This window comes from Tamandua tetradactyla, chromosome 1 (assembly GCF_023851605.1).
Source record: "Tamandua tetradactyla isolate mTamTet1 chromosome 1, mTamTet1.pri, whole genome shotgun sequence".
Classification (NCBI taxonomy): domain Eukaryota; kingdom Metazoa; phylum Chordata; class Mammalia; order Pilosa; family Myrmecophagidae; genus Tamandua; species Tamandua tetradactyla.
Genome location: NC_135327.1, coordinates 178,662,377 through 178,674,610, shown reverse-complemented (window position 1 = coordinate 178,674,610; position 12,234 = coordinate 178,662,377). Strand labels below are relative to the sequence as shown.

General features: G+C 40.6%; 1 long non-coding RNA gene and 1 other non-coding gene across 2 annotated transcripts in view; one reads left to right on the top strand and one right to left on the bottom strand.

Annotated features, from left to right (window-relative positions):
• Positions 1-12,234, bottom strand: part of LOC143668299 (uncharacterized) — a 170,968-nt gene that overhangs the window by 61,321 nt on the left and 97,413 nt on the right. The window lies entirely within an intron of this gene.
• On the top strand, positions 8,513-8,619 carry LOC143652466 (U6 spliceosomal RNA). The gene has a single exon (XR_013160692.1). It is a non-coding gene; the product is annotated as a U6 spliceosomal RNA (small nuclear RNA).

The window sequence follows — 12,234 nt, the reverse complement described above, 5'->3', positions numbered from 1 at the left end:
TATTTTGTTTTATATCTTGTCTTTTTTTCAATGAAGATGTATTATTTTTATAATAAAAAGCACTTTTCCTTTTGGGAAAAAACTGTCACTTCAGAATATTCTAATGCATTTTAGGAGACCATGGACAGACCTGACAGCCAGAGGGCACAAAGTTTTCATCAAATACTCTTAAGAAAGGAAAGTGACCACCAACTCCATTTTTCCTCTCAGCTGTCTGCAGACTTCAATTTCCTTGCCTCAGAATAAAATACTGGGCAAGATATTATTTGAGTTTATTTGAACAGTTTATGGTTCATGCATAGGGCAGCATCCAAATCATACATGGAAAGGAGCTCATGGGGGCAGGGCTTGAGAGGGTAGAACTGATCAAGGGCAAATACAGAAGCAAATGAGGAAATGTTCTGATTGGCTGACAGTTAAAGTTTCCATTTTACATGGAGGTTGTACATCTTAGAAAGTGAGGACCAAATATACATTGATTAGTATGATAAGCTTGTCCATCCTGACAACCCATCTCTACTGGACCAAAACTAGTTTATCATCAGTTACTTATCTACAGTTCTATAGGCTGCATTCCATTGCTTTGTTTTCTTAGAAAGCCCTGCAGGTCAACTATTTTGTCTTCTTGAAAATCCTTTCTCTGAATGGGGTCCCTCCTGGCAATGCCCAATGTGGGTCATTTTATTTTATTTAACACTTATCACTCACCCAAATTTGTTCCTAATACAGAAACAAAGAAGAGGTGGCTATTCTATAGGGTATAAGGCAAAAATAAGGACAATAGACCTAAAACCTCCCAAAAGAAGGAAAGGCATTCAGTTGTCATTTCTGAGACTATCCGTTGGTAATTTCATGTTTTGCAAAACTGGAGTTATCAGCTAAGTCCATGTATTTTGGTGCTAAGCTGACTTATAGAGGTTTTGGTTGCTCTTTCCTCTCTCTCTCTCTCTCTCTTTTATCCTTTATATGCACAGATTGCAGGAAAAAAAATTGCACATATTCTTTTTAAATCTTTTAAGTGCCTACTAGGTCCTATGCTCTACTTGTTCTGGGCATTTCACATGCATAAAAATGAAAATTCATCTAGTAAAAGTTAACTAACCTATACCAATGATTGAGAGGTAAAGAGATGGGGTAGAAGTCAGAGTCAGGCATAGCCTTTTGTAACAGCAGTTTCCACTGGCCCCTTTTAAGAACTCAGGGCCCACCCAGCTGTTCAAGTCGTCCAAAGAGAGAATAGGACACCAGGGCACAAAATTCTGGCCCATGCCAAGAAATGAACATTTATGGTGCTTAAGAGGAGACTGGAAAATAGAATAAAACCCAGGAAAGTGTGCTTGTCATCTACAGCCTGCATCCCAGGCAGCCTGTCCACCATTGTGGTGAGGAAAGATTGAGATGCAGGCCTGTCCAGGCCTAGCCTTATATTTAAAACAAACAAAAAAAATTAACCAGCATCTCCATAAGGGAGTATGGTTTGGGCTTTGGCATCAGAATGCCCTGAGTTTCAATCTTGAGTCTGCTTTTACTAATACCATGTCTGAAAGAAGTCATGTGACTATTCTGAGCTTTTATTTCTTAATCCATAAAACACAAGTAGCAACAGATACTCATATGTGATGCAAGGATTAACTGAGGCAGATAAGTATGACAGTTTTTATTTCACACACATAAGTTTTAGTTAATATGTCTATCTCTCCTTCCAGATTATTAAAAAATTTGTCTTTGTATCCCCAAGGCCTAGCACAGGGTATGGTGGTGGGATGATGGTGGGTGATGATAATAGAAATAATGACTTTTTTCTTAAGCATACCAAGTGCTGTCCTAAATATATTCTGTCATGAAGTATTTTTACTTGTCTGCATCTCCAACTGTACCCTAACCATGTTTTAGCAATCCTTACACCAATTGTGCCTAGAATGGTGCCAGGTGCATGATGGGGCTTCAGTAACTATCTGTAGAATTAATGAATGCAGCCATCTAATCTTATGCCCTTACATTTAATCAACATCTCTTCTTGTACCAAAAGCACTCTTGCAATAGAGACAAAGGGCAATGAGAAGTCCAGTGTCAACAGTGAGCCACCAGAGAAACTGAAGCACAAAGCTATTAGGTGGCGCACCCAAGAGGTAACTCAAGTCAATGATCAAATGGCGTTCTGTGCTCCCATGCCCAGGCCCTACTTAGTTATCAACCAAGTGGGAAAGAAACAGAAGCTTCCTGCATGTGAGATGAGAAGTAACCAGAAAGTCCCATGCCTTAGGACAAGCCAAAGGGCAAAGGCTTCACCATGAGGCTAAGTGACCTTCCAAAATAGGGTTGGGAAATTACAACTTGGGAACCCCATACTTAACCTAAAAATTTAAGGGGCAAATTGCCTCGTTATGGAGAAATTTAAAAAATGAACAGTGAGCATCTGCCTGGACCTCCCAATTGTGTCAGCCTTCACGGGCAGCCTTCCACTTGCAGAGAATGCTGGGTGCCTGCCATGGGCTGATCAGTACGTGGCTTCACTTTCCTCTCTGGAACAACAAACAGAAAAGAACTGTTTTGCCTCTCGGACAAGCCTGTTTCTGTAATTCCAGAATGTGTTCAGGCTGTCCAAGTGTGTTATGTGAGAACACAGGTCGTATTTTATTTCAGGGCTGGGGCTGCTGTCCTTTTTACCGATGATAAAAATAGTAAGGATTGAAGAAAGTATTCAAAATCCTGTTGGTTTGTTTTATGGAACAGAAACTTAGTTGATAAGACTATGAAGATGACTTGTAGAATTAATCTCTGCTAATGAAATTTAGGGCCAATTAGTAATTGGCAGCAGGTGCAATTACTGCTTGGGCAATTAGCATCTCCCAGATCAGAACTGTGTTCTTTTGTCACAGACCGTACCCCAAGCCTGGTGGCTCCTTCACAAATCTGGGCCAGGGTCACAAGGTTTATGAGTGGATCAGTGTCACCCAGTCTCACACCTGGAATAACCATCCAAAGCATCATCTTCCCAAACAAAGGCGAAACAGCCAAGGGGCCCTTAGATGGTTCCAGAAGAGTCCTGTGGCTTCATTCTGTACCTGCTCCAGGAGGAACAACAGAACATCAGGGATCGTGGTCCAGGCTGGGGTAACTGGGGCCTTGCCTTGGGTACAAAATTTAAGGGAGCACCAAAAAAGAGCACTCAGTAATCAAGATAAACACTTTAATGCAATATTTTAAAAAATCAAAACTAATGCAAAAATTCTGCAATGAACACAATGCCAAAATTTTAAATAAAATATTTAAAATATCAATATAACTGATTTTTCCTTGTGCCTCAGGCCCCTGTATGATTTAATACGGCTCTATTACTTATCCTGTTTTCCTTTAAAATGCTGATATTTTGTTCATCATAGATTAGTTTTGTATTAATTTTTATTTTTGTAACTACTGCATTAAAATATTATTACTTTTTAATATTTAAGAGGGCACTGAGATTCTGGTGCCCTCTTCAATTTTCTGCCTGAAGCATGCACTTCTATTCTCAGGGGCCTGGTCACCCTCTAGGTTTCTATCACCTTTCCTTTAATAGCCCCAACTTATTACCTTTCCTTTTAGACGCTTAACTTTTCTTTGTTGTGATTGTATGGAAGGAAGGGACCCAGAAGCTCATGTGTTTTGATCATCAGTCACTCTTCAGTTTATAAACCCTCCCATTTCCATAGGTTCCTCACTAATTTAGGGGCTTATTTTATATGTCAGTTCCTTCTTGCTCTGATCCTGTCATCACCTGGAAACTCTTAGGATGTGACCTCATATTACCTTTAGCAGAAGGCTCTTCAGACCCTCCTGTGCCAGCTGTTTTTTTCCTCTTCTGGAGGAATTGATTTCTCGTTATCCTGATCCTCTGAGCCGTAATTCTCATCAAGCTGGAATTATTTGACATTCCCATTTGTCTGAAACAGAAGTAATTTGTCTTCCAAACTTCAAGGTTGGGGTTTTGCAAATTCCACCCTTTGGCCTGCTCTTAGAAGATTCTGACCACTTTATCAGCTGCTTTTGCCTTGCCGCTGAGATACTCCATTATTTGCATGGAAGGAGAAAAATCTTGAGCAGAGAGTGAACCATGGCTGCATGGCAAGTTGTGGGGCTGTGAAATTTATCCACAGCTCCTTTTGCAGGGAGTCCCTCTCCACCTCCAAAAAGAGCCAAGCTTGCATATTCTGGCCCCAGAGCCAGGACAGAGCTCAGGGCAGGAGCTAACACACACTAAGTGGCCTTTAAAAGGTCAGTCGTACAGTCCATCAAGTGTTAAGTGAGGTATAAGGAAAACTGGGTCAAGTCCAACCTTGTCCCTTAGCAGCCATGTAATCTTGGGTCCCTGGGCCTCAGCAGCTTGATCTCCTTAATGAGGAGAAGAACTGCCTTGTCTATTTCAAAGGGTAACCAAGACAATGAAATGAGTTCATCATTGTGGAAATGTTTGAAAACTCTACAGCACCAGAGACAATATGTTATTTTGATAGTTATCCAACCAAAAGTAATTAATAGGCATTTCTCAAAACACTGAGATGAGGACTTGCCCCCTTAGGATACATAAGGCAACTGGGCCATGGTTTGAGAGGATTCATGCTATGAAGTGAAAACCCCAAGGAAAGCAAAGGATAGAAGGGCCCATCCACTTGTTTCTCATGCTTCTTTTACCTATTGGAACTGCATGCTGACTTCAGCTAAGCAGCATGAAAGATCTGAGCAATAGGGCAAGGAAATCATCATGACCCAAAAAGCCATAGAAGATAGATGAGAGAGCATACAATAGGATTCAGATTGGACTGGCATCGCTTCCAAGCTCATCTGCTTCCAAAATAAGTTTGTCTACAGAATAGGAGGCACTGTGAGTAGTCCCATGGAGCCAAATATGACCGGCAAGTTCTCATGTACCTGGACGGGGATATGTGAGAGCAAATAAATCTGCAGAGAATGTGGCCAAGTATCATGGATATTTGATATTTTTTTTATTTTAACCACACAGTAATTGAATTCCCTTCCTTTGTTGGCATCATGCCCCACCTCATGCTTGTTTATCTTGAAGAACTCAGGGTAATACACTTCAGTAAAAGAGTATCACACACCCACACCCCCGGCCTCTGATACCCACCCTGTTGCCTTCCCATTCACCTTGGCCCTGTGGTTGCCAGCACAGCCCTTCAGGGGCCCTAAAGCACTGACATGGGGCGTTGAGGCAAGGAACATGCCCTGCTGCTCAAGTCACACAGAACAGGGTGAAAATCTCCCTGCAGGTAAGGAACAAAAATAAAAAATATTCAGTTCATGTCAAAAGCTTAAAGAAATCACCTATTTTGGGTTTTATATTTCAATGGGCTTTGTCTTAAAAGAATTCCACTACATAGTAACTTTAGCTGTAACATGGTACAACAATGAGAACTTTTAAAAGTTAAAATGTATTCCTGGAACACCCTACATCTGACTGTATAAAAACTGGGCTTGCTAATTTAGAAGAGTTGCCAACCTCTGAGTTAGGACAATGCATAACAGAATGCCTGAACAGAAAGAAGGTTCAGTAGAAGGGGGCTGGGCCCAAGCCAGCCGGGACCTCAGTGCTGGGTCTAATTCCTGTCCTTGTCATCATCAACCCATTGTGTTCCAGTTAGACACACTCTCTAGCCCTCAGCTTGACATCTTGTGAAAGGTGGCACATAGTGATTCTACCACACATCAACCCCACTGTACAGAGTGTGGACTAATGAAGATGGCATAATTTCTTTTGATATAATAGTAGAAATCAATGTTATTACTATAAGCCACAGAATTCTGAGGCTGGATACAGTGATACATTTGTAGAAACTTAACAACTAACTCGAAAAAAGAAACAACAGTATATATATGCACATACATAAGGACATTGCAAATTTAACTACTGTAAAGGATGTGTATCACACAATTCACACAAATACGCAGTAGTCTTTATTGCGAGATCCATATAGTCTATTGATTTTCCCAGAATTTTTGCCATAGTCTTGTATCCATAGTCAAACCATGGTTGTATTTCAGTCGTGATTTGACAGATGCATCTTAATCAATGAAATGTTTTTCCAAATATTATTGTCATGAAATCTAATGAGATCTACTGACAGACTGTTTCTCACTCTTGTACAAATCATATTCATTAAACCGAAAGCCTTTTTGGTTTTAGCACTAGTCTTAAAGTTTAATCTGCATTATTAACATTTTCTCCCTCACCTTATTATTATTATTTTTTACTTCAGTGCTGTGGGTGCAGGGAGCTTGGGGCAGCAGTGGGGCAGAGAGACTAGAGGCCTTCACTGGGGACAGCCGTGCTCCGGGTGGCAGTAGCCAAAAGGAGGAGGGAAACAAAAAACACAACATGCCTACAGTACCCAGTATTCCCAGCTAGTCTCACATCCAAGTTCTAACCAGGCCAAACGCTGCTTAGCTTCAGAGATCAGATGAAATCAGGCACATTCAGGGTGGTATGTCCCCAGACTCCCCTTCACTTTAAGTCTAGACACTTAACAGAACAATAAATCAAGCACTGATTTGTAACAATTTCCAATTTATTAAGGTATAAACACTTTTACCATGGCTAATGTCAAACTCCCAACATAACATCACTAATCACGATGTTGGAAGGGACACAGTGGCACACCATTATATAGCATTTCCACCACCTGGGTACAATACAGATAAATAACCTTAAGAATATAGATAGAATGTAATAAAATTATTGAGAACTTATGCATCTCGAGTATTTATCACCTTTGTTTTTAATAAATCTATTTAATTGCAAATTTGTATAATATATAACAATGGATGTATTTGACAACTGGCTCAGAAAATTCCTAGACACTTAGCAATCAGCTCTCACAGGCTGGCTCCAGTTGACTCCAGTGTACCACTGGCTGAAGGTGACCTGGAAAGGTTCACATCTAGCCCTCAACAGATACAAAATACCTGGAGATAGGAGATGTAGATGGTGAACAGTTGGATCAGGAATCCAAGTTTTCCACAAAAATGTCCTATGTGCTCTGGTTGTGGATAATAGAAGGATCAAGTCTGAACCCTGATATGGCTGCCTTGGGGTGAAGCTCTCTGTCCTTGTGAATTTGACCTACTTTCAGACCAAAAATGCTGATTTACTCTCCAGTTGCCAGCTTTGGCTACTGGTTGCACAGACCTCACTCAATCCCTACAGACACACCCCTGGCTTTGACAGCATTTCCCATAACTCTGGCAGGTCTGGAAAGAATGACACAGCTGGGGATCATTTTGAAGACAATTAAGGCTAATGAGCTGACTCAGCAAAAGCAGCAAAAGAGGAAATGGCTCTGGCTAGAGGATAGTTTTGCCGGGTAGAGACCAGTTAGGAAGTAAAATGGGAGAGGATCTGATAGACTAGCAAATAATAAGGTTTGCTTGACTGAGCCTTGCCTTTCACTGAATAAAGAGTGTGTACTTCTAGTGAGGCTGTGGGGAATCAGGCAACTTTCTCTACTCTCCATAGGAGTGTAAATCAGTACAACTTCCATGGAAGAAAGTTTGACACTGACTCTCATAATTGTATATGCATGTTCCCTTTGACCCAGAAACTCCACTTGTAATTTATCCTCATGCGTGTGAAATGACAGCTATCTAAGGCTACTCACTGCAGCATTGCCTGTATTAAAAATGGCACTGAATTAGAAGCAAACTCAAAGTCTAATAATAGGAAGCTTGCTAAATAAATAATGGTAAATCCGGGCAAAGTAAAATGATGTAACCCCTAAAAAGAACTCAGCGGTTCTTTATGTCCTGCTGTTGAATAATCTAAAAGATACACTGTTAAGTGAAAAAAGCAAAGTGAAGAACACTGTACAGCATGCTCTCATATGGATATTTAAAATAATATTTTCACATATTTAAATGTTCATAAAATATCTTTGGAAGGATACATTAACAAACTGGTCAGCTTGCCACTGAAGAGGGAATAATGGAGGCCAATAATGGAGAAATACTTAGTTATCAACACAACCCTTTAAAATTTTTAAATTTTGTATCATATATTAAATTACCTCCTTTCAAAAATAAAATAGAAAAGTGTATGGCTATTTTTTAAAGGGCAGAAGCAACTACATTTCCATGGTTATTAAAAAGTCCTGAGCTCTCTCTCGTTTTTCTTTAGTCAATCTTTCAATGAGCTTCTCCATGTACATTCCAGTTTGCCTAGATGGACCTGGTTTTAGCACTGAAAGTCCCATATCCTGGGAAATCCCTCAGTTCAGGTAAATGAAATGGTTGGTCACCATAGTCCCATAACTAAACTCATGTGGGACACTCAGGTAAGCTGAGCACCATCTGTACCCTGACTGGCTCTTCTCCCTGTCTCCTGCCAGTGCTTTCATTGGCTAAACCCACCTGGAAGCCAGAGATCAGGGAGTTCTTTGATATGATCCAAGCAGGGCAGCCTCTGGGCACAGAGGCCACTAGAAGAGGTCTAGAGACTTGGCCTTAAAGAGTTCTCACTTCTGTGCTCGCTTCGGCAGCACATATACTAAAATTGGAACGATACAGAGAAGATTAGCATGGCCCCTGCGCAAGGATGACATGCAAATTCGTGAAGCGTTCCATATTTTTTAAACACACACACACACACACACACACACAAAGAGTTCTCACTTCAATGATGTGGGAACAAGAGCAATGAACAGGGACTAAAAGACCCGAGTTCTAGTCTCAACCCTGCACTGTGTGGCCTTCAGTTCATCCCTTCACTTTTCTGGGCCTCAATTTTTTCATTTGTAAAATGAAGGGGGAAAGAGTTAGATGCCTATTACCATGACTCCCAGCTCTACCTTATGGTCCTGAGGGCACATCCCACTCACCTCGTAGGCTCTTATGCATAGGAGCTCACTAACCAGCCAGCACTGATGTGAGTTCTCAGTGGCAATACACAGGCACCATGTTTTCCCAAGAAATAAAAGACAACTCTCAACTCCTAGTTCATACCAATTCCTTACATATGAACCAAAAGTTTCTACCCAGAAGCTACCTGTTCTACTTTAGGATCCAACTGCCTTCTCTTCAAATAGTATTTCTCAATTTAGAGAATTAGTTCAAAGTGTCAATCTGTTGGTTCCCATCCCCAGAGATTCTGATACACTAGGTCTAGGATGGGGATAGGACTCCTGAGGCATCGAATTACCATGCTTTGAAACCCATTGTCTTAAAGAACAACTTGGCATCATAGTAAAAGAATTTTTGTAAAATAAAGTTCATTTCTTCTTTAATGAAAACAAGCTATTATTCTGTAATGGTTATTTTTTTTTCTAAAAGCAACAATAAGAGTTTTGAGGCACCCAATCCACTTAATGGTTTGCAACATGGAACTACTCACTAAGTAGTAAAATTGCATTTCAAAACATGATCAAACATCAGCTTAATCAGCCAGGTGTTAGACTCTCAAATCACAAACCTCAAAACACATAATCAAGTATCAGTAAGCAAGTATTTTAAGTGATGATTGAGATAAACAGTTGCCTTTGTGATTATTTAGGAAATCTTACAACATTAAAATGGAGTACCTCACACTCGAGCAGACTTCAGAAGCACCTCTGCTGAATGAACTCAGGTAATAATTAGCACTGGAGATTTCAACTGGATTGCCATTAAAATACCTTGGGCCTTAATGAGGAATCTGTTTCTTTAGTTTATTTCGATAACCTTTAAGCGGTTGTGCTTAAAGGTGGTGACTCTTCAAAAGAAATCACTAGAACACATTGCACTTGTCCATACTGAAGATTTTAACCTGCAGCTCAGCAGCATCCCATTAGAGAAAATCACATCCTGCTCACATACATATAATCAGCATCTATTATGGTTTGAACTATGTCTCCCAAAAAGATATGTTCAAGTCAGAACCCCCAGAACCCATGCAGGTGATCTTTATTTAGAAATAGGGCCTTTGAAGATGTAATTAGTTAAGATGAGACCAACCTGGAATAGGGTAGGTAGGCCCTAATGCAATATGACTGGTGTCCTGATAAAAAGGGGCAGAGGAGACACAGACAGAGATACTGGGGAGATGCCATGCGATGATGGAGGCAGAGATCGAAGTGCTGGAAGCCAAGGAACACCAAGCATTGCCAGCCACCACCAGAAGCCAGGAGAGAGGCATGGAGCAGAGTCTTCCCTACAGACTTCAGAAAGAGCGTGGCCCTTCCAACACCTTGATTTCATACTTCTGTCCTCCAGAATTGAGAGAATAAATGTCTTTGCTTTAAGCCACCCAATTTGTGGTACTACGTTCCAGCAGTGATAGCAAACCAATGCAGGATCTTTAAAGATGTGAGTAGTTAAAATGAAGCTAAAGTGAATTAGGTTGGGCTCAAATGTAATATGACTATTGTCCTTAGAAGAAGGGGAGAATTGAACAGTCAGGAGGAGGCAGGGAAGGATTCTCTGCTACAGGTTTCAGAGGAAGCATGGCCCTACCAACAACTTGATTTTGGATGATTAGCCTCCAGAACTGTGAAACAATAAATGCCTGGTATTTTAAGCCACCCGGTTTGTGGCACTTCATTATAGCAGCCCAAGGATATTAAACCAGCAACACAAGGCCACTGTTGGTGACATCTCGCCTGCCCCTCCAATGTGACAAGTCTCGGGCTGGGAAGTATGAGGAAAGAAAAAGCAAAGTTACACTGTAGATTTTCATTTTCCCATACATTCAAAATGGTTTCTTAGTGGCCCAAAAACTGGTCCAACATATTTCCCAAGAAAATCACTGAAAGATTTGGGAACAATTTAAAGTGACTCTTCTCAGTAGAAGTATTCTTTTTAGCACTCAGAAGTAATGAAAGTGGTCTGTTACTTAAACTTAGTAGTGTTTGCCCATGAGATTTACTTTGGAAAATGCTGAGAGGGGGCAGCTGCTCAAAACTGTGGCTCTTTAATTGCTAATAATTACCCTTGATTCTGAGGGGGATTTCTGATGCTTCATTTGCTATTTCTCTTCCTCTTCCTCTGGCCTTGGATTTCCACCAAAATATTAGTTTCAGTTCTTATCATTTTATTCTCCACAGTTAAAGGAGCTCTTAAAACATTTGGTTATACATGATGCCAACTTAATAAATAGACATGGAAGTATTTGAGACATCAAAAGTTTAATTCTGGTTCCCGGATGTGAATGCACTCCTCTGAAACACCATCGAGAGAGTTTAACTCAGTCCGAACAAATCAAGGGTTGTGAAACTCTGGGTCCTGAAGCTAACCAAGCCTCAAGGACTTCATCTTGTTCTCCCACCAGTTCCTAAAACCTGTCAGTAGTTGCAGAACCACAAAAGGATTCTCTTTCATAACATCTTCCTCTTTGTGAGCTGTGGGATTCAGCTGGGTACTGGTTAGTGTGATAGCTGGGGCCTTGGGTCTCAGGACATGCAAGCCTTATTTGCAAAGATAAAAAGTATTCTCCCTAAACCGAGAAGTCTGGTGTTTGGAGGCTTTTCTCATCTTCCTTTGTCATGTAGCACACTTCTTTCTTTGGTATATGTATTCTCTCATCTTACCTCTCCTGACAGTCCAAGAAATGTTAAACCCGATTTCTCCCTTAGCAGGAAGAACTTAGCAGCCTATCCCAGTGTAGGGAGTTTCATAACTTTAAGCTGGATAGGAAATTAATTCCATCATATAAATGATTCAGACCAATTCAGTCAAGATTTTCCCCTTCTTTACCTTGCTTCAGTAAATTTCTGGCCTCCTATTTTATGAAGAAAATAGAAATCATTCCAGGAAAGCTCTATCAACTCTTCGCCTGCTTCCTCTATTCTAAAAATTGCCTTCTCCCTTCCCTCCCATCCAATGGAAAAGAAGACCCTCCTTCCCTCAAAGACCAATTCTTCCACCAAGGCTTTGGGCCCCATCTCCTCTGCCAGGAGGCTCCAACTCCATCAGCCCCTCTGTATTGTATTTTCAATTTCTTCTACTATATTAGTTCTGGCCCATCACCATTTCTGTTAAATCAGAAGTTAGGATACAATAAAGTATATATATATATATATAGGATATATACCAAGATACAATAAATGCTGCATTCTGAAGGGTGTGCTAGACCATAGGTAGAATTTCAAAGTAGGGGAACCAAAAACCAAGATAACCAAGAACCACAATTACGACTTTCAAACTCCTTCACTCACATGGAGGATAAAAAGGATTAGAGAAATGAGGATCAAGAGAGGATTTCTGAGGAAGATA